This window comes from Salarias fasciatus, chromosome 20 (genome assembly GCF_902148845.1).
Source record: "Salarias fasciatus chromosome 20, fSalaFa1.1, whole genome shotgun sequence".
Classification (NCBI taxonomy): domain Eukaryota; kingdom Metazoa; phylum Chordata; class Actinopteri; order Blenniiformes; family Blenniidae; genus Salarias; species Salarias fasciatus.
The window spans coordinates 13,574,265-13,600,544 of record NC_043764.1 but is presented as its reverse complement, the minus strand read 5'-3'; the positions used below and the strand labels follow the sequence as shown (position 1 = coordinate 13,600,544).

Genomic DNA, 26,280 nt, shown 5'->3' with positions numbered 1-26,280 from the left:
CACGAGACGGTCTAATCTAATGAACTGGGGGGGGGGGGGGGGGGGGCAAAAATCTGTTCAGGCTTTTAGCCCGTGCCAGCAAGCTCGCATCTTCCTGCAGTCAAAAATCCACTTGTTATTTTTATTCCGACTGAATTCTCCCTGAGGTGTACTCTGCATGGCTTGAGTCATCATTGTTCAAGTCTTTAGAGTTGGAGAAAAAAAAAAAGAAAACACACAAACACACACACACACACACACAAGCTGGTGGCAAGGTTATAGCCACTCAGACATAGGGGCACTCGATTTCTGCCAACCCCAGGGAAAACTCGCAGAGGGCTCCAGAGAGGGAGAACAGAGATGTGCCATGTTGCTGACATGGCAGCCGTCACGTCATACTAACCGGTAGGAGTGATGAGCACAGACAGCCCAGAGATGTGTAGAGTACTGTAGTGGTTCCTAACCAAACCGGGGAGCGGTGTGTGAATTATGTGACCGCCGCTTGACTTTTTTGAATCTTGAAAAGAAGCCAAAGAGGCAAAAGCAGCAACACGTATTGTGCTTTGTAACATCAAGAAATGAAAACTGTGGAAACCTTAACAAAATCTTGAAAGTTAGAGTTTGTCACCTCATGTGTGATTTTAACTCTTTTTTTTCCATCTCCTTTTTGATAATTTATAACATGCCTTGATAATGCCTTGAAAAAAAAGCAAGTAATGAATGAAGAGACGGCATTCGGCTGAGGCATATTATAAAAATATCCAGGCTACGTAACAATGAGGCGACATAACAGAAGTCACAAGAGTACGATCACTGCACGCTCAGCATTTCTGCTTTACATGTTGTTTTTCATCTTGTAATTTAGAGCCAGTTCTACATTTTCCTTCTTTTCTTGGTGAGTGCCGGCTGACAGAACTTCCTCTCCTAAGATTTAATAAAGAACATGAAGCCGAACCTCGTCGTAATTGAAGCGCAATATATTAAGAAACCACTCAAAATCATAGGCTTGGGAGGAAAAATGTTGGCTTCTGCACTTAACGGCTATAACGTGGCTCGCAGAGAAATCTGTGCAAATCACAAATTCTCCCTTTGCTCCTCACTTTATTTGATGCTCAATTCCCAACGCCTACCAAAGGAAACGTGCGGCAGAAGCCACGGGACCGTGTCACATCGCAAACTATTTTTAGACTGTCACCTCCTCTCTTTGTAGCTCGACTATGTAATTAGAGAGATCGGAGACTTCACAGTCGTTCTGTAGCATTATGTCGCAAGTTTTTGATTTGATTCATATTAATTTGTTTGCTGAGAAGGATCTCAGGAGAACAAATACAACAGGGAGGCTGACACATACACTGCTCTTTGCTTAATACACACACGGGCAACCAGCAGCTCACAGGCATATTGTTTGCGGCCCTTGATGTTCAAAATACTGAATAATTATTAGTTTGTCTTTATTAATATGTATTATTAAAGTAATGGAAGGTCAATTGAAGCAATTTGCAGTTGTGACTGCGGCAATAATTATTGTGTTTAAGCTTGAAAAATATCAAATGAATGAATGTTGATGAAATTAATATACAGTTCTCCTTTTGTAAAATAAATTAGTAGTTACCGCTTTTTTATTATTATTCAGGTAGAAGTGCTTGGTCAGCTTGATCAGTAAATAGTCACAAACGGAAAAAGAAACAAGTGAAAAAGGTTTTAAAAAATTTTTAAGTTATTGAAATCAGTCCATCAAATTTTTTGTATTTCTTGATAAATGTACCTTGTTTAAAAAATATGAAACTAAATGGGAATGAGGTTCTACAGAACTTCAAAACGCCGTTGCCAGACGCTACTATTTTCTTCAAGGACTACAGGTACAGCATCCTTTGCTGCTTGCGCTTTACGTGACTTATGGAACGGAAGGCTTTTAACATGACGCTTCGCTCTTTAATGTGGCACATCAGAACAAAGCAAGCCGACAGAATAAGCAAAACAAAAAAAAGATGGCCTGAGTTGTTCCACGTCCATGATAAATCACTGCCACTTTTATAGCCTCTAATAAGTTGATGCAAAGCCATTTTTCTTCCTGCCCATCGTTCAAACATTTAAGGCATATTTACAAGGAACTTGTTAAAATATTTAATAATATTTAGTGGCAATTTTGGAGCAGCCTGTCACGGTGAAATTTATTGCCTTTAAGTGTTTAAAAAGGCGACGACATGAATAACAAACTGTCAAAATTTCCTAATTTGCATGGACAGGCCATAACTCCTGATACCTTGCATTAAAAAAAGAGGTTTTTAACAAAACGAGTCATAAAAGAAGCATTCAAAGTGAGTGATGGCGAAGACTCTTCCACAAAGTCGCACCACAGAGACAGGCCCCCCCTCACTACAGATGCCTCCGAGATCAAGTCAGCCAATAAAAGGACATATATCCTGCTGCTTTGACTTATTTATCCTGCGTGGATGAGCTCAAGATGGAACATCTCCTATAGGCAAGCTTAATTAATTGTGATAAAAGGGCTAATTCAGAGGCTGCGTAAGAAAAGTGAGCCAAACAATAATATTCCCCACAAATCATCTCTGCCCGTCAAATATTTCCTCCATAACTTTCTAATTCAAAGTCCTTCGGACGTGAGGCTTTTGTTAAAGAACCTTGTGGAGTCAGGCAGCCTCCCACGCGCCGCTGCCGTTCTGTCCACACTCCTGACTAAAGTCATCAGATGAAACTGCAGCTGCTCGACGTTAAACTCTCTTGTCCTTTGTCTGACTGAACAAGATGATGGCCATGTCTGAGGCCGCCGCTTCCACCGGATTCAAAGGTTTTTCACGATAAGGCTCAGTGACCTGGGCCTGCCCTGGTTGTCCCAGTCAGAAAAAGGGCCCCCGTTGACACTGATTGCAAGGCTATGAGTAGTCTCTCCCCTGTGCCCTCTCAGTGCAACTCTAATTAATAGCCAATTCATCTTCTCTGATCTGAGCCAGCACATGGAGTAATATATCGTTAGTTTGGCAAGCGAGCTATTAAAGTGTAATAACCAAGTACCAGCACTCGATTTGGAAGAGTAGCACATACTTAACCATGAAGTGGAAACAATTAATTTATTGGAGGATCTCCTGTAACCAATCATTTACTAGCACTCGCACTGGGATGCAAAAGCCATCTCCTGTTGTGTATGGCACAAGTCAGTGACACATTTTGGGCACAGCGCCTCAAGCCTTTTGCTCTATAACCAGTTATGTAAGGCTCATTGAAGCACCAATGTCTGCCTGCATGAAAACCTCCCCTTCAGTGGTCACCTGCAAAGGTAGAAAGTTCATTACAAAAGGGACTGCGTTGCCTTATCACCAGTAAGTATGCCTTCAAGGTGAAATACGCTTTAGCCTCAGTGCTCTAAATGTTGTAACCATGAATGACACCACTGCCTTGAAACATAGTTAGAATGTAACCTTCATTTTGCACTTACATTTCGGAATAAAAGGCAATCACAAAACATTTCAAGAAGAAAGAAAAAACATTTATTTTTCTACTTGGCATGTTTTCCCTGTGTGCGCATGGGTTTTCTACAAGAACATCATTTTCCTCCCACAGTCTAAAAAAATGTGAGTGAGATGAACTAATGAATATTTAAAAGAAATGGTAACCGTAAATTGCCCGTAGGTATGGTGACCTGTCCAGAGTTTATGCTGCCTTTCCCTTGTTAGCTGGCATCAGATCCAGCACCTCACAGTTGAAACCATATAGAAGATATAGATGGACAGACAGAAAAAAAAAAATCACTTTAAAACATGAATTACAGTTCTACTTTCATTTTGTACCTTTATAAAGTTTAGCTTCAGTTTGCACTAATCAAAACACAAGCATTTAAGAAATGCAAATAAACATCTGAACAATGAGATAAAGTTTCGCTATTATGCATCCGTTTCTATTTATCTTGATTAGAAAAAATGTAAGTAACGCAAATGGCTAAAAGGAATTTGAAGAATGAGAGGAAAGCTACAGTATTGTGCTCACAATGTCTTTTATGTGAATGACCAACAAGAAAACAAAAAAACACTGAAAGAATGTTTGCATGTAACTAGAAAACAGAAGAAAATAATAGTCGCTTGAACATTGAACTTTTTGTAAAAAGATGTAAATATTGTGGATTAACAAAGGTTTTTCCTTTCTACCCATCCAAAATAGACTTGTAAAAAGTAAAAAGATCTCAATCTCAATGGGTTTTTTTAACCTGGGTAAATGTATTTTTTTAAATTAAGTGAACTGACTAATAACAAAAAATTAATCCAAATTGATTACAACAATGAAATAAATTGAGAGTTTTAATCTCAATATGTACTAAACTGAAAGGCAATGTGAATTATGCAATTGTATTAAAGGGATACTTCAACATTTTGGCAAATCGGCCCATTTAGCGCAATTCCTTAGTCAATTCGAACAGCATACTTACTTTCTTTGTGAGGACAAGCTATTGTTTATTCAGAGGTGAGTCAGGGAAGGTTTTCAGGACGGACATAATGGAAGTGGATGGTATTTTTGGTTCCCCTCGTCAAACTCATCAAATACAAAATCCAACAACCCCGAAACACTTTGGTGGACACGTTATAATCCGCACATTCACTACGCTGTGGAACACCAACAGATAATATTGTAGCGTTGCGACACTGAAGCAAATACTGGGAACTACTTTTTCTTTTGAGATCACTACGCCCAGACGCCATGTTTAGTAAGTAGTTCCGTCTTAGCAATCTTCGCATAAACAACTCAATCTCGTAATTTTGCATTAATATTTCACAGCGTAGTGAATGTGCGGATTATAACGTGTCCACCAAAGTGTTTTGGGGTTGCTGGATTTTGTATTTGATGAGTTTGAAGAGGGGGAACAAAAATACCGTTCACTTCCATTGTGTCCGTCCCGAAAACCTGCCCCGACTCACCTCTGAATAAACAATAGCTCGCCCTCACAAAGAAAGTAAGTATGCTGCTCGAAATTACGAAGGAATTGCGCTAAATGGGCCAATTTGCCAAAATGTTGAAGTATCCCTTTAAAGTAGTCAAAATGGGCTTAGTTACTAACATTCCCTTCACTTTTGCACTTGTCGAAATACATGTCAACGGCCATTTAAAGGGCCACCTTTACTTTATATAGATCTTTTTTAAGCATCTGAACAATTTTGCTGGTTAACATTTTCTTTGCACTTAAACACAAAAGTTTTGATAATTCAAAAAGAAATAAAAAGTGTAAAGCAGACAATATTCAAACTTTATCAGCTGTGCTGTAGCTTCACTCAACCGCCATTATGTTTCTCATCCAAATATCACACTGCCTGTCCATCTCTCTACGGTAGATCCTGTTTTATCCCGTTCAGAGTCAGACGGGTGCTGGATGTTGACCCAGCTGAACATGGGCGAAGGCAGACAGGTCACCGGCCGCTCACAAACACTGAGACACAGACGTCCACACTCACCTATATTCACTCCTCCGGGCAATTTAGACTGACCAGACGGTGTTATAATCATATAACATTGTGCTATGAATAATTATACTGGACTACATGATTATAGTCCTATAATTTACGAATGTTATTGCTATGATATTCCACACAGTACTACACAAAGACTGACAGGGCCCTCCTCCTCTTCTAAGTGGTTCAGTAGATTATCAAATAACATGGGCGGCACATATCAGCAATGACCTCCAGCCAGGAGCAGCGTTACATGTGCGGGTGCTTTCTTCAGTGACAGGCTCAACTGTTTCAGAAACACTAATCGGGAGTGAAATTTTGCACCAAGAAAAAAAAAATTGGCTCAAAACTTCAAAAAAAAAAAAAAACGAAACAAAATGAAACAAGTTTGTCTCGTTTCAGGCAATTAAGGTGCAAAGTTATTAAGAAAAGCAACCCACTGCGTCTGCTTCTTCAGTAATGCACCTTAGAACAATAAATCCCTCTTTCAAACTTTGATAATTGCAGGGAAATAAATGAAAATACATCAGGCTCACTGTGCTTTTGGCCTGCCTCTGAAGCAAAACATTTAAAACCCATTATTCTTTTTGCAAGAACTAATGACGTTTTTTGTCTCTTCAGCTTAACGCACTAATTGACAGTTTTTTTGGAGGATAGCCCAGATGGAAAAATAAGTACCCCCTTAAAGACCCAACTCCCCTGCTCATTCCCCTAGCTTTAAGTCCCTTATTAATTAAACTTTCACCAAGTCAGGAATTTTTATTAAAAAGATAAAGTCTGCTGCACCGTAAAACAGAAGTAGCCTATTGTCTCTGAAACTAAAATTTTATTTCTATAAATAAAAGAGACTTTTTAATACCATCAGAGGGACTGGGACCAAAGGATCCACACACTACAGTAATTAGAGGGAGATTTTCATCCCAACTACTCTAAAATTGGTCAGCTTTAACCAATACCCTTTGCTCCAACTGAATAAATACTCTAAGACTGTTCATTTTAGAATCAGGGCGTATTATTTACTGTATGGCAAACAGAGGCAGCAGCAGCAGCATCATCACACTCGGGGAGAGACGGAGTGTAAATATGTGTTTTGCCATCACTGTGTGTCTAGCCATACATCTCAGACATCCTGGTACACTGTTGTTCAGAGAGGAAATGGAGCTGCAGCCAAATATTGACTGCAGTTTTATGATCAGTCGCCCACTTGATCAATCAAATCCCGCGCTTGTGTCATTAACTTTGCAACAATATTTGTCAATCAGCATCATAAGACAGGGATTGTGTTGCTCCAATTAGTATACCACTACATTTACCAACAAAAAAGTAACTATTCTAAGGCCCCACAGTGGTGCAGTGGTTTGATTTCTCTTCCCTTATAAAGAATGTAATGCACATGAAGAAAATCCGGGTCTTTCTCTGTGGAGTTTGCATGTTCTCCATATGAGTGTTTCTCCTGCTATCACACATGACAGCTACCTCATAGCTCTTGGCCAGCTGCACTTCAGCCTCTTTTTTTGTGCTTGATTTTTTTGGGGGGATTTTCACAAGTTGGCAAATTGTAGAAAATTTAAAAATTGTACCTGTTCTTTTTTTTTTTTTTTTTCTTTGATGAGAGCCATATAGTGGTTTAGTGATTGGTGCTCCTGTCCAAGCCCGGTATAGGAGGAATTTCTGTGTCACTTTTTTGGAAACATACAATGGAAAAAACAGGATAAACCCAGAGCATAAAACCAAATATTGATGTTACAATACTGTCGTGCTCATACAATTAAAACAGACTGTGCTTTTTTTTTTTTGTAGAAAAAAATGTGTCATAACCCCAAAAAGTATTCTTGAAACTTGATGTTTAGTATCTTCCTGACATAGCCTACTGATAAACACTCCACTAATGACATTAAATACTCCAATGCATATTTCATAGAGTCGTTCCCTAAATGCATTCAGCTGCCTTCAACCACAAATCCTAAGTGAATACGAGAAATCATCGAACGATCACAAAGAGAACTCGAGAGACTTCCTCTGGATGCGAGTCTGTGTGGAGAAGGTGGACCAGGTCAACATCACTACTACTTAGTATGTGCAACCTGCAGCAGGTGGGTCAAAACCATTAATATATCTGTTTGAGACGACTCTGAGATGCAGATAATGCTTGAACAGCAGAGTATGGATACATGCGGCGTTAAGGTGCATTAATTTGCCAGAAAAGTCATGTATCATCTACAGAGGATCATTATGCCACTTCCACAGTCACTGCAGTGCAGCCTGCAAATCACGGCCAATTAAGAACCCTTTAAACTTACAAGTCAAGCATCACTTGTTGTGCTGTCCATAATGGGGTTTTATGGATATGAAGCAGTTGTGATGGTTGTACTGGTTCTATGATAAATGGTTTACTCCGCAAGAAGTGTGGCGCGGGAAACAATGGTGCTGCAAACTAAACAGTGCCTCCGGTTTTGCAGGAGCACAAAAAAAAAGTGAGATCGAGAGAGGGATTCAGGAGCTGCAAAGCTTGATCCAATTCCATCATTTCATAAGAATCACAGTTTTAGCTGTTTTCTGCGGGATAAACAATTCATGCCTGTTTCCCAAATTTTTTGTGTCAGTTTTCTGTTTTCTGCTAACGAGATGTCACTAATATGTACTGGAATGCTGTGTGAACACACAGTTTGATTGGCCACGGAGAACTTAATGATGTATACCAAATGTGGGGGGACAGCTTCTAAGCGCATATTTTTGTAGACAAACATAGCTGTTGACAACATTTTCCACCCAGTTTCCCAATTCTGTCGAGCTGAAAATCTAAAATTAAGAGCAAAATTTTTTTCTTAGGTACCACGTCCGATAACAAATCATGTCCTATTAGCATTTTGCAGCAATTGGTCAGATTGTAAGGACACCTTATGAAAAAACACCACTTAGCAAGAGGGAACACATAATTAGAAGAAAAACAGTTTTCTCCGGTTTGCACGCGAGCATTTGGGCAAGAACAAATCTGTCTACCTGATATTCTTCAAACTAATTAAAGGAAACATGAATCAAACGGTGTATGTTGTCCATTTCCATAAACTCATCCTCTTATTGTTTTGTGAATTTTGTTGCATTGTTCCTCCGTGCACAGAGCAGCTTATTCTGGCTTAATTTGTGCCACTGTGTCTTCCTGTGAGCAGAGCCCAGTCATCTTTAAACGGCTCCATTTAAAATGCAATTTGATTATCTGCCAAATTGCTACCAAGTCTTTCCCTCCGCAGCTTGGGGATGGGGTAAAAATTTTAATTAGCATTTGCGCATAAAAGAGAGGTCTTTGTTGCAGTGCATTTGAACACGACATCCCAGAATGACCACCACTTTCAAAGAGTCATCACCCAAACGATTTCAAACTAATAGATCCAAAGGGAGAAGAGCAGTCCTGGCACAAACGGGTGGGGGAATCACACAGATCTATAGTGGCACTGAAAAAAAAAAACCCACAGGACATGGCATGTTTAAATAATCCAAAACTTTTCTTTAATCATAGTTTAGAAAATTGGCTAGGATCTTCGGCAGGAGACAGCTGCTCTACCCCACAGCCATTTAATGAGATTCACTGAGGGTTTCCCTTAAAATATTTACGCTGTCCCATGGCACAGCAATATTGTCCTAGAATGGGGAGATAAGAGCCAAGGAGGTGTGTTGAAGTTCTCCTAATCAATTTGCTAATTACTGGAGCAGCAATAGGAGAGGAGAGAGGAGTCCCTTCTGGCAAGCTGTATTCTAATAAATGCTGAAAAATTTATTTACTCCCTTAGCCAAGAGGAATTCTGAAGTGGGATTACAGCAGAGAGCTGATTGAGACAGAGCTTTGCTTTGGTTGAGGTCGCAGTCAAAGGAGCAAGGAGAGGTCTCCAAACATAAAAGGATCTCTCAGGACCCGCACCTTTGCATCTGCTCCGGGAACGGAGATGGCAAGACTCTCACAGTCTTGGCATGAAAAGACCTGACTGCTATAGTTACATATCAACAAATATTAATGAGACTTCTGGTCCTTGCATATTAAAACAGGTAATTGTGAGAGGTGTGGTGCACAGTGCCACTGAACTGACTACAATGTGAGTAGATTTCTGTGTGTAATGTATTTATGGAAATACTAAGGCATGGCATTAAGTTCAATACCTACTCAGAAGTCGGAGGCAGAAGGCCAAGGCATTACACCAGACGTTGGGGTTGTGTGTTTGAAGTCACCCGTGTGAACTGTGGCCCAGGCCGACCCCTCGACCTCCCCACCTCCGGGACTGAGGGCAACCCTGGACCTGTCACGGCAAACAGTCCACATCTTCTTCTGGGTGGAGGGTAAAGTCTGCTCCACCTCTTCAGTGCCTAATTATCGAGAAGCCCCTTCTTCCCCCAGTGGAATGCTGCATGGACCAGGGCAGGTCGAAAGTCAGCGTCAACTGAAAGCTCCGGAGGTGATACTGGGAGCTCCTCAGAGACCTCTATGGGTCCAGAGACGCATCAGGAAAGTTCAGTCCTTGGGTTCGTGAGGCTTTCTAGGGATCACATTCTCAGCCACCTGTATAGCTACCACAGAAAAAAAAAACAAAAAAAAAAAACTGTCTTCTTCCAGTCTGGTGAATTGCTGGTTTCACTTTTACAGAAGCATCTTAATTTAACCAGCGTTACGAGAGAGCTTTTTTAATTTGACCCCAGCAGTCTCTGTGGACAAACTAAAATCTATGCACAGCCAAATGACGGAATTCCCATCAGAAAGAGAGCTGGGCTTTTTTTTTTTTTTCTTTCTAGACATAATTTATTAAGATTATTTGTCACATACTGCCAAGTTGCATAAACTTTCAGCCAAATTAAAGTACCTCATTATTACATTTTTTTTTTTCACATTTGTAACACTCTGATGCTGATTAAATAATCTTTGGTGGTTCACACCATACAAGTGTAAAAACGTATTAAAATATTAAAAACCCTGCCGGTTTTTATTAACTTTGGGCAAAGCCTATTTGGAGAAATTGCAAACACATTTAATCAGATAATAACAATGAGCAGTCCCCCGTGACACCGCTTTTGTGTTTTTACGCTGATGCTTAACATTACCACAGAAAAAAAAAAAAAATGAAAACAAAAACACGGACTTATTAGTAATTACTGTCTATTTCCATGTCACTCTATTCATTTCTCCATTCAACTTGTTCCCCCAACTCCCACAGCCTCTCCGGCAGTCCCTCCAGTGTCACCGAGCACATGGATGTGAGCGCCGTTCCACCGAGGATTGAGGCAAAAACAAAAACACACACAAAAAAAAAAAAAAAAACCTGTTGCTGTGACATTTTGTTCCCTCTCACCTCAACGCACGCCAGTCACAATGGACCGGTGTGTGGGGGATCTGTGTTCACATCACCATGGTGATGGCTCTCTGTCTCCCAAGGCTCCCTGGAGGGGGGGTTGGAGGGCTGGCGGTGGGGAGGAGGGGCGGAGAGGGCAGTAATGGAGCCCGGTGCCAACTGTGCCTCAACCGCAACGCAGCCGCACGAGGGGCATGGCGAAGGAGGCATGTTCACGCAAGCTCCGCCATACTGTAACGTGACAGCGTTTTAAGCCTAGCGAGAGTTTATTCCACTCTGAATTATCTCCTAAACTCAGCATACAGTGAGACTAAACACCTGTCATGTTCATTTCCAAAGCGTTTCACTCCGTGACCTTTGAAAGGGCAACAAAAGAACAAAATAGCTTTGGTTCAGGAACGGGTGTCTGGAAACATCTGTTTGCCGGTAAATCATTCTTAAATGAGATGAAAAGGAGCAGACCAGGTATTAAATTGAGCAAGACAAAAGCAGAAAACAAAAGGCACAAAAACAGTATTTAACCTTTATGTGACGTATTTCCTTATGTTAACAGTCAAACCTGCGTATATACTCCAGTTTGTACCGTAAAAACCAGTCTGCACCTGCTGCTTATTAACCTGTTTTATTCAGTCTAGGAGTGTCTGACCAAGCAACATCAAAACTGTCTCGGACCATCGCATCTCTGCTCTGAACTTCACCTTGGGAGAGTTTTGTGGACAACTGAATAAAGCCAATTTCTCTCTGCTTTACATTGCGATCTAACCAACCATCTAAAGCGGCCTGCCTATGAAACAGCGGTACGGACAGGAGGAGGCAGAACATCTTGAAATAAATTCTCTGCTGTTATGAGAGCCATATGGCAGGCCTGAAGAGGTCCAAACCACCTGCTCTTTTGCTACAGCAAGCTCTGTATAGCAAGCTCAAGTTCGGATTGATAAAGTAGCCTGCAGCAGTTATGAAGTGACGGGTAATATTTGCCAATGAGTGATGCAGCTTTGGCGACACTGGCTTTGTGAAGGAAGGGGTCAAGAAGAAGGCGATGTGCTTCCAAGCACTATACTTTTTAGGTGCTTTTGTTGATGTCTGAGAGGTTAAGATTAAGCAGTTTATCGTTTGCCACTAAATTCTGAAACTGAAATTATCATCAGATTGCAAGACTTGATTTTTATTGATTGATTTAGATGGAGAAAAGGACAAATGTCAGAGAACTAAAGACAGTAAAGCGTAGACTGTGATTAAATTACCTGAAGTTCTGTTAAATAAATATCAGAATTTTTAAATAACGTCTACTAAAGAGCCAGAAAAAAAACACACTTCCCCTGCTTTCCTTGAGAAAGGAATTTGAAGTAGCAATGCATTGGAAATGTCAATTATTGATCAAACAGGAAGTACACACCTGAAAACACCCAGAATATAAATACATTCCAGGTCACACAAGATAATTTTAGGTAAAACCAGGTTTGTCTCATATTTATAAAATACACTGTGAATGCTGTAAGATATTTGTTATATGCTGGCCATGAAATAGTGACTTTGTTAGCATGACCTTAATCAGAAATGACACGGTGACATGAACTTAAATATAATTGCAGAAAATGCTTGATTCCCATGTTTCAGCCCATCATCTGTTTTGTTTCAGAGTAAATACTATATTTAAAACATCTGTTTTTGTCTGGTTGAACACGGTGACACCTTTGGTCTAAATGTGGGGGTTAATCAATAAAACCTGAGAGTTTGATTTTGTTTAACAAGAAATTTGTCACCTCTTCATGCCAGTAGTGGCTTTGTGTCAACTTCATGCTGTTCTATGTTAAATTAGTTGTGTTATGTCTTAAGTTCGCATTGCAAATAGGCCTCTTTCTTTTTCTTTTTTTTCTTTTTTTTACACATGCACATGTGTCAAAGCTGGAAAAAAAATTGGATTAACAGGTACATGCACGAAGATATTGGAGTGTTGAAGTAAAACGTGCCTTCATCCGATTTCATATTGTCATCTAATTGCCATTGCCTGATAAAGAATATCAGAATACGCTGTTTGCATGATCATTTAGATAATCTGAAACTCCAGAAATTGGATAATGATCAGGTTTTTTTAGTGTGCATGTAAATGGGCTCAGCGGTGCAGATTTATATTCAGATAATACAGGTAGTTAGATTGCAAGGGGTCATTTTAAAACCGGTCACAAAAATAAGTGGCTAAAAACCACTGCTTGTGTTAATTACTGTGAGTATAACAATCACCCTCTGCTTTGGTTTTACTGTGGACTAAGATTAATGTGCCAGACATGCCTCACATCTGAAGTGATTAATGAACAAGAATACTTTAATATTACTGACACTGTATAATGCACAGGGTGACAACACCAGACTATAAACTTAGTACAGTATATAAATAAATACTGCATTGGATTTCCATTAAAGCAACATGGTTGAACAACCACTACAAGTGGCTGGCAATTTGTTAAATGAGTTAATTGGTCACCAGTTTATCCAATTCATCTTAATGCTCGTTTCTGGACCACACCCAAAGTACAGGGAGCAAGACATGCACTGCAGTCAACATCTAGTTTCAGCACAAATACAAGACAGAAGCCCTCGTGGTGCCGAGTGCCAAAGTCGAAGCTGTGCCAATTAGATTTTTAATCAAACCTTGTGCTTGTCACCTTTCAATTCCCAAGTTTTCATCTGAATTACCAAAGCTTACGCCCAGTCTTACGGCTAAATACCGCTGTTTTGAGCCTGATGCAGAAGTGTTTACTCATTAAATGCCAGGTGGTGCAGGCACTGAAAAGCTAGAGGCTAAGGGAAAGGGCTTCACCTTTATACACTGTCTAAATGTCCCCACTTTCTCCTTGAACATCTATCCTTAACGCTGCTCCTCTGGTCCCCTCCCTGTCCCAAAGTGGCCAGCTGGGAACGGTGCGCTTGTGCTGACGTCCCTACTAACCTTGGCCAGTGTAAGGATTACCGTGCATTTACACTCAATGTTCCTTCTTTCCCTAAGACTTATTAAGAATGATAATGAGCTCGGAAAGGAGCAGCTTGTGCCTTTCTCAACTAGTCTGTGAAAGCTCTTCTTTTTCTGTCTTTCTCCTGCTCACTGTTCACTCGTCTTATTCTTCTCACTATTCTTCCTCTACACCCTTTCTGCAGTCTGTCTCTCCTCTCCAGTCTGTGCCCCCTTCTCTCTCTCTCTCTCTCTCTCTCTCTCTCTCCCCCCTCTCTCTCTCTCTCACTCTGTCTCCATCGTATTGAAAGGACCCAGGACAAATTACCAAAAAGGCCATTTTCATCTATGAACTGCAGGATTTAATCGATACTTATTTCATGCCTTCAAAATCAACCCTATATTACTGTTGTCTGCGTGATTTGTTTATTTTGCTTTGGAATATTCTTTCAGTCGAAGGGGGGAAATGCACGGGATGCAATTCACCTTGAACCTCCATTATATTGGATTTCTCTACTGGCTGATCAAGCATGCAAAAAGGACATTTCCTCAGCACTAAAATAAAAACAATAATGATGATTAAAAAAACATGTGTGCTATTTGTGCTGGTATAACGGTACGTGTTGAAGGCAGTATATTTTTACAAGGAAAACACCACGGTTGTGGTAGTGTGAATTTGTATACAAAATCATTACACTGAGGGCAATTGATAAAGCTTATGTGCCGTGGAAACAAAAGTAATAGCTCCTGAAGCCTGTCAAACGCCGCCTGGGATTACCAACACTTATTTGACATCAAAGACCTGAGGTCCACAGCCAAGGTCAAACAGAAGAGGAATACACATGGGTTTAATTCTACACACCCCTTGACAGATGCAGATGGTACTTATGAGACATGAGGCATTTCACTGACTGATAGAGCTGCAAGCAATAAGAACGTCGGAGGCATCGCACACTGATTAACCAATGAAATCGTCAACTATCTGAGCGAAACAGGAATACAGTGCTACGGGCAGCGTTTTAAAGTCGGCGTCAGAGAAAGGAAAACACGGAGTAAAAGGCCCAGAAGACCACGACCATTAAGACTGAACCGAACATGCGAACCAAATTCCAATTAAAACCAAATGGACGATTAGCATCTCAGCTCTACAGCTCATGAAATTTACCAAGCTTTCCTTTCACCTATAGCGACAGTAAAAAAAAAAAAAAAGAAGAAGTAGAAGAAAAAAAAGCATAACAGAAAGAAGGCAGAGGGAGCAAGCGAAAGAGAAGTGGAGGGAGAAGGGCAGTATGTTTGACAGATGGATATTGCAGTGTCTCATCAATGCTGAGGAGAGATGAGAACCTGTACCACCAGCCTGACAGCGAAGGCTGGCCGGTGTCCAGCCAGAGATGGACCTCCGGACAGCAGACACATGCCGTCACATTCCTGAGCTTACACTGAGGGAGAACACAGGATGAAGCGCTGGAAACTGCTTCAGCTGATCACTTTACAGTTTCTCTCCGGACTGACTGCACACACACGCATGTACAATGGCCCTGCAATGCACTGAGGCGAACCGCTGCGCCCTGAAGTGTCACCTGCTGTTGGTTATTATTTTTAGTGACCTCATAAAATATGAGACATCACTATGGTAAACTTACCTTTAGGCCGCCTAATACTTGATATGCAAAACACACAATATGCAAGCTGATTTCATGTCTAAACATGTGTTTTTCAGCTTGCCTGTTTAGGTATCCAAGTGTGCGCTCGCTTTGCATGCATGAATAAATCTGCAACAGTTAGGCCACACAGCTGCTGCATCATGACGGCTTTACGGAAAATACCTCAAAAGCACACCCACTCTGCGCAGCGCTTCTTTGACTGAATCAACAAGATTTGTAAGACTGTAAAATCAAAGCAGAGAAATGCATATCAAAACTGCAAGATTGAAAAAAAGAAAAAGAACTTTCATGTTTACCTTATGTTGTACGAGCAGTGGCATTTTTAATATAGAAGATGGGTTTCCTTGAATGATCTGTTTAACGAAAGACAGGAGGGGAAGAAAAAAAAAGGATAATTAATTACTTTTGTGAGCTATTGCACGGGAGAGACAATAAACCTGCCTGGTCGCCATGGATATGACATATTTGCTCTGAAAACAACACAATAATTAGCAAAGGAGAAAGATCCGGCGAGAATATGAGAACTCGGGGTTTAAAGTGCCAGTGATCTATTCCTGTCCTCATCTTCATCCCTGAAAATAATAACAAACACAATGGCATGCACACAGCACAGACGTTTGGAAGTGAACAAACAGTGACCCTTTACAAAAGTGTGTTAAATTAAATCTCACATCAGAGTGGTGATTTGTAGAGATCACAACTAATCAAACATGCTCACAGTACATAAAGTGTTTTCTTTTTCTCTGCTTTTTAGATTGTTTGTTCTACAGTGGGTGGAAATCAGAAAACCTGCCTTACAGACAGCAAGAGCAGGAACTGCATTATATTAGCAAATATAGTGCGTGTGGTTAGTTGGTGTGTGTGTGTGTGTGTGTGTGTGTGTGTGTGTGTGTGTGTGTGTGTGTGTGTGTGTGTTATGTTGACATCACACTATGTCCAAACAGGTCTTATCTGGTTTGTTGTTGTTTTTTTTTTTTTTTTTTTTTTTGCTTTAACAATTAACTCATTAATTTCAAGCAAGTCATACACTTCATTTTTGGTTACTTTCACATACTACAGTACCCGGATTCAATATAAAGAATTAAATATTTACTATCTTTGCCAACATCACTTCCTCAATTCAGACTTTGAACATCGATTGCATTTATAGCAGTTCCTCTATTTACAGTAAATGATACTGTATGAACCCTACTACCTGTGTAGGGGCAGCCAAAAGAGTTTGACTAAGTTTTTTTCTGCAGTAAAAGCGTCACTATCGGTGCTCTGGTCGCACCCTAAAGTCACTCATTTGTGTCGTTCTTTTTTTTTTAAGTTTTGAGAGAGAAAAAGTGAGTTGTAAAACGTGCAGCATACACCACATGTCCAAGCAGCTTAGAAATAAAATAAATGCTGCTTGTCAGTGCTTTCTTTCCAGTTGGGGAGGATAGTCGGGCTCGTCTTGACTGAAAAAGTGCGAACTAAGAGAGAAAAAGTTGCATTTTTCTGTCTCAACTTTCACAGCGAACCCGGCCGGACTGTTCTCATCTCTAAATTTAAGCGTTTTTTAGCGGGTTCGCTGGGGTGAAGCTCTCACCGGGGGCTGAACCGGAGCCCGGAGCGGACTGAGCGACAGTCGCTCCCGGACCCGCCGCGGCTCCCGCCGCCGCTACCGGGCACGCCGCGGCTCTAACCCCGGCCGGGAGTCACTCCGCCGCACCGGCAAGTCCTAACGGCTTCTCGCAAACCCCCAAAACCCGGCTTCACGGCGCTGTCCGGCGGCGCCGCGGCTCCAGCGAGCCGCACTTTGAGCGCACAGTGACATGTTTCAGAGATGAAACAGTAGTTGAGAGCAAAAGGAAAACTCTTACCTGCGCTACTTATCCGTCTCTCGCTGACTCCCGGATGAAAAGCAGACCTTCTCAACGGTTTAACGTGGGGAATGATTTTATTATTTAAGTTCCCACATTATTTTTTTTACTCTTTTTTTTTCGGGTTTTATTGTAGCATTTTTCTAATTTCTTACAGGGGCAAGTCGCCCGGAAGATCTGCCCTGGAGACCGGCTCCAAGTGGGAAGAGGAGTTGTTAATTGAATTTCTCGGTTCGCAGGTGTTGCTTGGAAAACCTGCACTGGAGCCTCGCGGTGGTCTCAATCTCAAATCCACAACTTTAAAAACAACACGTCGAACGCAGTTGATTCTAAAACGGCACGTTTGCACTATTATAAAGCAATAATATTTTATGTCAGCATTAATTATTAAGCAGCCCTTAGAAATAGCATTAGCTCAGAGTGCGTGTGAGAAGTTTCCAACTCACCTTTGTATCACCAGGTTCTCACTAAAAACCTTCAACAGACTGGAAGTCACGTGAGTAACACGCAGGAAATTGATCTTCTTTTGTTTACATGTGTTTACAGCGCTGGCAGCAAGCTATTAAAGAATTATGAAAACGTACAAAATGATAGATTATCCATGATGAAAGAAAGATGTTTTCTACACTGAAATTGAACATATTTGCAGTAACTCACATTAAACTTGATCTGTTTATTTTATTTTTGCTAGCATACTAGTTCAGCTCTTTTACAGTGCATGTCTGAGTCCATATTATTCTAAAAGTTAATTCAAGTTATGCAACAATTCTCAAGATGGCTCGGTAAATGGTTGATTGCCTCACATAGTTAGCTGGGATTAGCTCCAGCGCCCTGAACAGCATGAAGTGGTAGAAGATGAATGGACGGATGGTTTACAGTAAAAACGTGAAACATATCTGTGGGATTTCCTTTTCTTCACATGCAATTGTTGTGAGACAGAAGATGTGTATCCAGTGCAAATTCATATAGTTCACCTCAGATTGGTGGGAGTACAACTGAAGCAGAAAGCTTTTGGACAATGTTGTTGCTTTTGTTGATAAGGCAAACGCAACAACAACAACAACAACAAAAGTAAAGACTTTCAGTGCAATGGTGCAGTGGTTAAGACTCTTACCTCGCCGTGAGAATGTCCACGTTAGTTTGTTAACCCTGAGTGTGTCTGTGTGTGTGTCTGTTCCTTTGGCCATAGTCTGCTGGAATCATCTCCAGGTGTCTGTGAACCTAAATTGTATCCAAAATTCAAGCTTTACCTTTATCAGAGTCATCGAGCATTTTAGGATTCAAGGATTCTTTATTGTCATACCAGCACATGTTCTGTACGACAGGCAGCTGTGGCTCGGTTGGTATCTCAGTTGAAAATGTTGCAGGTTTAATTCCCTGTCCCTCCACATGTTTAGGGATCCTTGAGCAACACATCGAACCCCAAACTGCTTACAGTGGATGGACTGCCTTGCATGGCAGCTGCCTCCATTGGTGTGTGAATTGGTGAATGTGATTAACAAAGCAAAGCTTTGAGGACTGTTCAAGTGGTGGAAAAACGCTATATAACATAAGTGAAATTCACTTACCATTTACATTTAATGGTACAAAATTGCGTACTCGAGGCCCGGTCAACGCCTAAACATAAATAAGTAGAGAATAAACTGTAAAATAGAACAGAAAAGTAATGTAAAATAGGCACACTAAAAAGCAATGTATAGAGTTTATATAACAGTAAACAGAGAAATAAATAGGGATATGTAGATTTATTAGTGATGACTGCAGAGCGACAGGGCGCCACCAGAGTTCAACAGTCTAACAGCTTCCGGGGAAAAGCTGTTCCTCAGTCTGATAGACCTGCTCTCAGTGCTCTTCAGCCTTCTGCTTGGGGGGGGGGGGGTGAACGTCTGTGTCGGAGGGTAGACTGCTCCCAACAATCCTCTTGGCAGCCTTCACCACACCATGATGCAGGAGCCGAGGGAACTCTCAAAACAGCACACCTGAAAAAAACTGCTTAAGACTGAGCGCCCAAGTCCAGCGTGCCTCAGTTTCTAGAGGAAGTGGAGCTGCTGATGGGCCTCAGTGAGGTGGACGCCCAGGGACCATAAGCTGGAGACCGCCTGAACAACTGCTCCCTGGTTGCAGTTTCTAATTAAGAATCATCACACTTGGTCTTAAAAACAAAGAAAAAAGGTTTCGCTGCTTGTGCTGCACTCACTGTGCGTAAGAGACGTTTGCTGGTCTAATTCCAGGTTTGACGTGTTGGATGTCGTATCAGACCAACTGTATACAGTATATTAGGAGACTGTTGTCTCTGAAGTGATCGTGGCTGTGAATGAGTGCGTGATGGACTGGCATCTTGTCCAGGGTGTATCCTGCCTCACATTCACTGTCAGCTGAGATCAGCTTTTAGAACCACACGACCTTTAGTTGGATAAAGCAGCAGAGAGAATGGATGAATGGATGGATGGATTTGTCTATTTGCACATCTGGCAGTCTGTTGGAATCATGTTTCTTTAAGCCTGATGAATCTCAGATCAGTTTTCCTTCAGCTCCCCTCACGTCACAACCAAATACTGCAGAATTATCTGATGTTAAGATACTAAATTCTCTGTTTTGTGAGGAAACGATAGTCACATTTACATATGAATGTCATAGTTTAAAACTTTCCTATTAAAAAAATTATATACTTTTCTCTATATGTATAACTGAAGTTTCTAACACAGTTCCAGGTCCATTTAAAGTTCATCTCAGTATCGGTAAAACACAGATGTCAGCGCCCCTCTTTGTTTTCCTTCTCTCTCACCTTTTCCACCACACAACATACATCAATAATTTACTGTAAAATATTCTGTGCATGAGACTCCTTGAAGGATTTCCAGGAGCAAAGCCCATAGGAATAGTGGGGCCGTGATAATGTATTTTAAACTTGAACTTTCCATATCTAAATTCCGCAGTCTTGTGAACTATTGACAAACAGATTATTGCCAATTAGCAGTTTTGTGATGTGTCCTCTTGTACATAATAAAGGATTGTGAGGATCGATGGCAAAGTCAACTAACAAGGTAGATAGTGCTTTAATCTCTACCTTCTTGGAAGGTTTAGGATTCAAGGATCATGACCTCTCTTGGTTTTCCTCCAGTACATTTAGGATATTGGCGAGCTGATTAGTGCTATTAAAAGAACGTCTCTTTCTCTTTTTAGAAAAACATCCTATTTAAACATTTGTACAAACGCTAAATACAAAAATGGATTATCTATTGAAAAGATTAGATTTATAAAAGTTTGACTCAGTTTACATGAAAATGTTTATCATCCTCTGTTAACATTATCATTTATAGTTGGTAATATTTGAGTTGTATGAACTCAGCACAATGAGTGTGTGTGCGCGCTTGTGTGTGTGTAAAAGTTGTTCATAGCTCCCACTTTATGTTGGTGGGAGTAATGTACAAATAATATGCTGATGAGGCCTTACAGCACATGGTCTCCTTCCACTTAAAGCATCAAAATGATGACTCCTTCAAAAACATTAATGCAGTTCATATAGTTAACGGTGTCCGACACACATTTTTTTTTTAAAAAAGCAAACCTTGCGAGGTATAAATCTACAGTTATCGTAGACATTTTATGCCCAGCACTCCGGAACGTGTTTTATATACTACATTCTTAAACAAACCCTGCCACGGTCACCGCAGAGGTCCAAGCATCCCATCCATCAGTGGGTTCCTCCTGATGTTGCAATACTGTGATACAGAATAATAAAGAAGTAAGAAAGACCAGAAAATCAATAGATTATTCTGCAGATCACTTGATTCAGTAATGATCCAGTCCATTTATCGCCAGCAGTTTATTCATAAGGCCTGCTCTCAAGGGCGTACCCACACCACCTCTGCCCTGCTGACTCTTTTGCCATTGCTACTACTAATTATAAAACATTAAAAGCTAATCACATGATAGTCCAAGGTTAGAAAAGGCACACAAGTTAGTTCATAAAAAGTGGAATAAACAGAGGAAAATGAGATTGAAATAAAGTTTGCATTACGTATATTTCTTTATGTACACTTTGACAAAGTGCATGTCTTTTTGGAGAATAGTTCATAGTTCTGTCATTTTAATTAATAACACTCTTCACATAATCTAACAGACGTCCCATCTGTCATAGGACTCCATGCTTCTCTTGAGGCTCTGATGTTCAGTTTTTTTTTTTTTTTTTTTTTTACAAAAATCCTCCTGACAGTGTTGTGTTGTAAAAGACAAATGTTAACGTGATTTTATTTTTTCAATTTTTTTTTTTTTTTTTTTTTGTAATTTCAAACAGGGAACATAGTCATTAGAAAGAAAAACTACTGGCTTACTATCAAAAAGTCTCAGGATCCAAATTTAATATCTGTGGTTATGAAAAGCAGAAAAAAGTGTCTAAATTTAGATGTTTTAAAATATTTCTCGATCTGTTCATATTTTAAAATGCTTTATCCAATATCGATCACAGCTGAATGTGAGCAAAGGCAGACTGTCACACACACACTCACTTTCCCACCTACAGGTGATTTAGAGACTCCAGATGGCCTTGAAGGTGTGTTTGTGGACTGTGGGAGAAAAACCCAGGCACACAGAAAGACCCTCAGGTTCAACTCAAACAAGTTTTAGTGCTAACTACTACGTCACTCTGCTGCCCTTCAGACCAGTCATGTTCTTTAAACCTAAGTCCATCTTGTTTGAATTGATAATAAGTATTTTATCTCACATGTTTATCTCACTTTTTTTAATAATTGCTCCGATATCGACAGAAGCATCATCACAGTCGTACGTGTGAGGAACAAGTACAAACCATGTAAATTAACAAATTAAAACAGCATTTAGATTTTTTTTTATTGATGCTGATCACATTAGTATCAAATCTCAACGTGCGCTCTGAGCAGCTTGTTCGATGTGTTCACCCTGAATTCTAGAACGACTGCGTCGCATCTCCATGGAAAGACAGGCATCCATCTTCTGAGCTGTTTTATCCAATTTAGAGTTGCGGGGCGCTGGAGCCAGTCGGAGCTGACTCTGCAGTGATGGAGGATACACCCTGTGCAGGTCACAGGGAGACGGACCACCGCACGCACATGCTTATGGGCAATTTAGGAACTCCAGTTAACTCCAAACGCATGTTTTTGGACTTTGGGAGAAATGTACAAGTATAGAAATACCTGGTTTATGATCATCTAAATAAGCTCTAGTTCAAAACCAAAATACAGCAAGATTCTGGGCCATACAGAAGTAGCTAATATAAAACAAAACTCTGAAGCACATTGAATGCTTTTTTTAATATAATACGCAGGTTGATTTGTCATTTGTTGTGGGATCAAAAACGGATGTTTCCTTCATTTAAAGTGATTCTAAAGGTAGGTGACCATATGGTGTGGCTTTACTGCTGCAAAAACATGGCAAAGACACAACATTTGTGCACCAAAACCAACAGTTTGATCAGCGGAGAAGACACACATCCTCCGCAAGCCTTCAAACTGTCCGCTGGGCGGGAGTCTGATCAAGGTCGACTTATTTTCAGGCACATTGCGTGAGGGGGCCCGATGAACTGGCATTTGCCTTAATTAAATAAAGACATGTACAAATGTCCTTTAGCAGGTGGCTGTCTTATGGAAGTTAACGGTGGTGGCAGCTGCCTATGTATGGTAAACAGGCAGCATTTTTGAAAAGTGATGTTGGCTGGTGGAGGAGGGAGGGGGGTGGGGTGGGGGGGGTCGAGGGGAAGATTGGACAGCTGTCGCCATACCCACCTCACTGTGCTGACTTAGAGCTAATGCTCGATCAAGCCTTTGTATATATTTTTCCAGTACATTTCAACACTGTGTACACCTAGTGTTTGAGGCCGCGCAGACACACATTTGGTGTGACAGATGTACGCGGCACATGAGCAGCAGAGGGCAGGAGCCGAAGTGCCTCAGCCAGTAAATCATTCTTTCTGTCAAACTTCAGGGATAAGCATGAGTTTGTCATGACCTCAAAGAAAATTGCACCTGGCGACATGTGACATTGGAAAAGAGATTTTTTTTTTTTTTTTAATTTTAAAATAAAAGAAGGAGATATAAATGTTGTTTAAATGTCCCTGTAAAAATAGTTGTTTGTCCATGTAGAGGTAATATAATTTCTTCATCTAAGATATTTGCACGTTTAAGCAGCAAACAATGCGAGGTAGGTGGCCGAACAGGAAATTAACGTGTGGCTCCTGAAAACTGCAGTATCGCAGCAATCGCAACTTTTCTCCAAACAAACTGCAGCCCGTCGCAAGTGTGAATCTGGAGTCTAGGTCTGTGTTCGCAGCGCGCCGTGCGAAATAACTCCAGAAACAGCTGTTTCTTAAGAAATAATTACACAAGCTGCACACGTCTTAACTAAAAACAAATGCCATCTTCAACGGCGCTGGTCACCGCGCCATATGGCGGTGATAAGATGCCCAGGTAAAATCTAATTTTAATAAATTCCTAATCAGCTTGGTGGGATACTGAAACAACATAGTTAATGGAAATGTGTGGAGTCAGCAAGGTCTTTCACAGCTGCGTTTTTAATAAGATTTGAGAGGCATTACAACAACACTGCAGTCAATGTCATGTTGAGCTGCTCCCTCTGTCTGTAACTCCAGCAGAGGGAAAAAAAAAAAGAACAGACAAATAAGGGAGGCGAGCGGAGGGAAACATGGTCATCTGTTTCAAAAGAGCTGAAATCTGATCTCTGGGGGAGAGGCATAGTCGGAGGTACTGTATAGTACATATCATCTCCCTGTGATCATTCATGCTTTCTAATTACAGAAGGTGAGGAGGGCCATAATTTTATCGTATTTGTTTTGCATCACTGCAAAAACAGAAAATGAGGCCTTGCCAAGCTGCACCAATTTACTTCATTTCGACCTTGATTAAAAGAAAATTAATTGCCACATCTCTCATTATGTTGCAGGCAGCATTTGATGACGCGAATGGAAAAGCTCAAAATAAGATGCAAAGGCTCAGAGGGAGTCTGAACTGGACCTGGTGGAGGAAGAGACGGCTCGCTACGCTGATGAGGAAAATAAGACAGGCACCCTTCAAAATGTGGAAAATTCTTTGATTTAGGATTTTAGGACATTGGACTTTTTGGTCTTTATTTCTGCAAAATATGTTTTATACATCATTACAATTAATTAATTGAAGAAAGAATCCTAGAGAAATAATAAAGTTTGTGATTATTTTCTGAAAGATGTAATTGAAATATTGATTATGGAAGTCCATACAGTCGATGCAGAAAATCCCTCTTTTCACCAATAATGAAAAACTTAAAAAAAAAAAATCCTGTTTTTCGTCCCTCAAGGCCCCTCCTCTCCCTGAGACACCATATGTCTCCGTGGATCAACTTCAGAAGTTTTTAGTAACCACGGTGTATGATTACATGAGAATTTCTCTCAGAGAAGACCTCCAGGAGCCGCAAAATGCTAAATGCTATTTTTGAAATGAAATTCTCCTTCATGTGGCTGCACCTGTTTCCCGGAGAGAGTAAACAGAGCAGACGCCTGATCGAGAAGGCCTGCCCCCAAACGCACACACACACACACACACACACACACACATACACACACACCTAATTCTAAAATATTTATTAGCTTTTGACACTCTTTAAAGTCACAGTCTGGGACAAAGGGTGCCCTGTTCCTCTTGCACTTATTCCTCTCCTGCCTCAGCTGCTCATCTGCACCGACACCGACAGAGACGATGAGCGCCGCTAGCCGGAGCGCCCGCCGGCGCCGACCCCACACAGGTCGACCCGACATCTTTTCCTCGAACGGGTTGCAATCAGCGGGCCTGCGATGAGTGTTCGGTTGTTGTTATGAACTTGTGCGTTTGAATTTTTCATGCCCAGCTGAGTATTTGTAAAGCAAGCATTAGCATTTAGGCGAGCGCGTGGCTTAACTTGCGAGTGCGGGGGGGGGGGGGTGGGGGGGGGGGATCATTATTCGGCCTGCCTCGTCAAGCCATCATGAAGGCAACTGGGACATTTGAATAATTGATTGAAATAATGTAAAGTAATCTGGCCAGCTTTCATTCTTGGCTCACCTGCTCCTAATTCTGAGGCCGCTCTCAGTTGACAGGGGACAGGGAGGGACATTTAAGGACATGGGAGGAACACGGAGGAGGACATTTTACCCACCATTACCCGTCGTCTCTTATTTCTCCACTGATCTTACCGATGATGTTGTGGTAAATAAAATGGGGTGTTAAACCCACCCCTGTTGAAAATTATCCCCAGGCACGCAATCACTAATGTGAGCAACAAGCTCAAAACAGCAAGCGCAGGCAAAAACAATCCACTGATGTAAAACATAAAATGTAGCACTTTGCTGCTACTTCACATGATATATACAAGGAAGTCAGAGGCATATTTTTTCTGTGTTCACATGCTCACTTCAAGTTTTTGTCCAGAAACACTCTTTTGCGTTTCTTCTTGTTACTGTACGCTGTGCTTGAATGAGAAACGTAACCCAACGGTAGGAGACTCAGCTGATAACCTTAACGGCTTTGAATAGTATATTAAAGCACATCAGTCACGCATGACCAAGCACACTTGTTTAGACCGACTTTGAACAATCAGCCCAGCCTCTGTGACATTGTTTATCTCATACTGTGATAAAGTTTTATGATTGACCATAATTATTCCCTCAGGATTCCCGAACGCTTCTTTAAATCCGCCGTCTCAACTTCCTGTCTCAAATTCAGTTCAAAGCAAAGCGCGAGGAAACGTGGAGGAGGTAATTCTCTGATGTTGTATTTTCTTCAATCACGTCTTCCTGGGAAGGAAATTCGAGTATTCAAACCATTTCATCTAGGAAGAAAACAAGAAACACTCCCTTATTATTCCAGGTGTCATTAGCAGATGCATGCAGGCACACCTGTGCTCCACTTGCACCTTGTGACTGTGTACTTCTATTTATTCCCTGCGCACAAATTGTTCAGCTGCACTCACAGTTTTATCATGTTGCCAGATTACATTTTTTGGGGGGGATGGGGAGAACTGTGCATATCACAGGTTCAGTCTGGATCGTGACATGGATAT

The 26,280-nt window shown here is 41.0% G+C and overlaps 1 long non-coding RNA gene across 1 annotated transcript in view; it reads right to left on the bottom strand.

Moving 5' to 3' along the window:
- Positions 1 to 17,581, bottom strand: part of LOC115407504 (uncharacterized) — a 74,530-nt gene extending 56,949 nt beyond the window's left edge. The window contains exons 1-2 of the long non-coding RNA XR_003933635.1: positions 17,221 to 17,581; positions 15,670 to 15,726 (exon numbers count right to left, since the gene is read on the bottom strand). This is a non-coding gene — a long non-coding RNA (uncharacterized LOC115407504). The remainder of the gene's footprint in view (positions 1 to 15,669; positions 15,727 to 17,220) is intronic.
- Between the last annotated feature and the right edge of the window lie 8,699 nt (positions 17,582 to 26,280).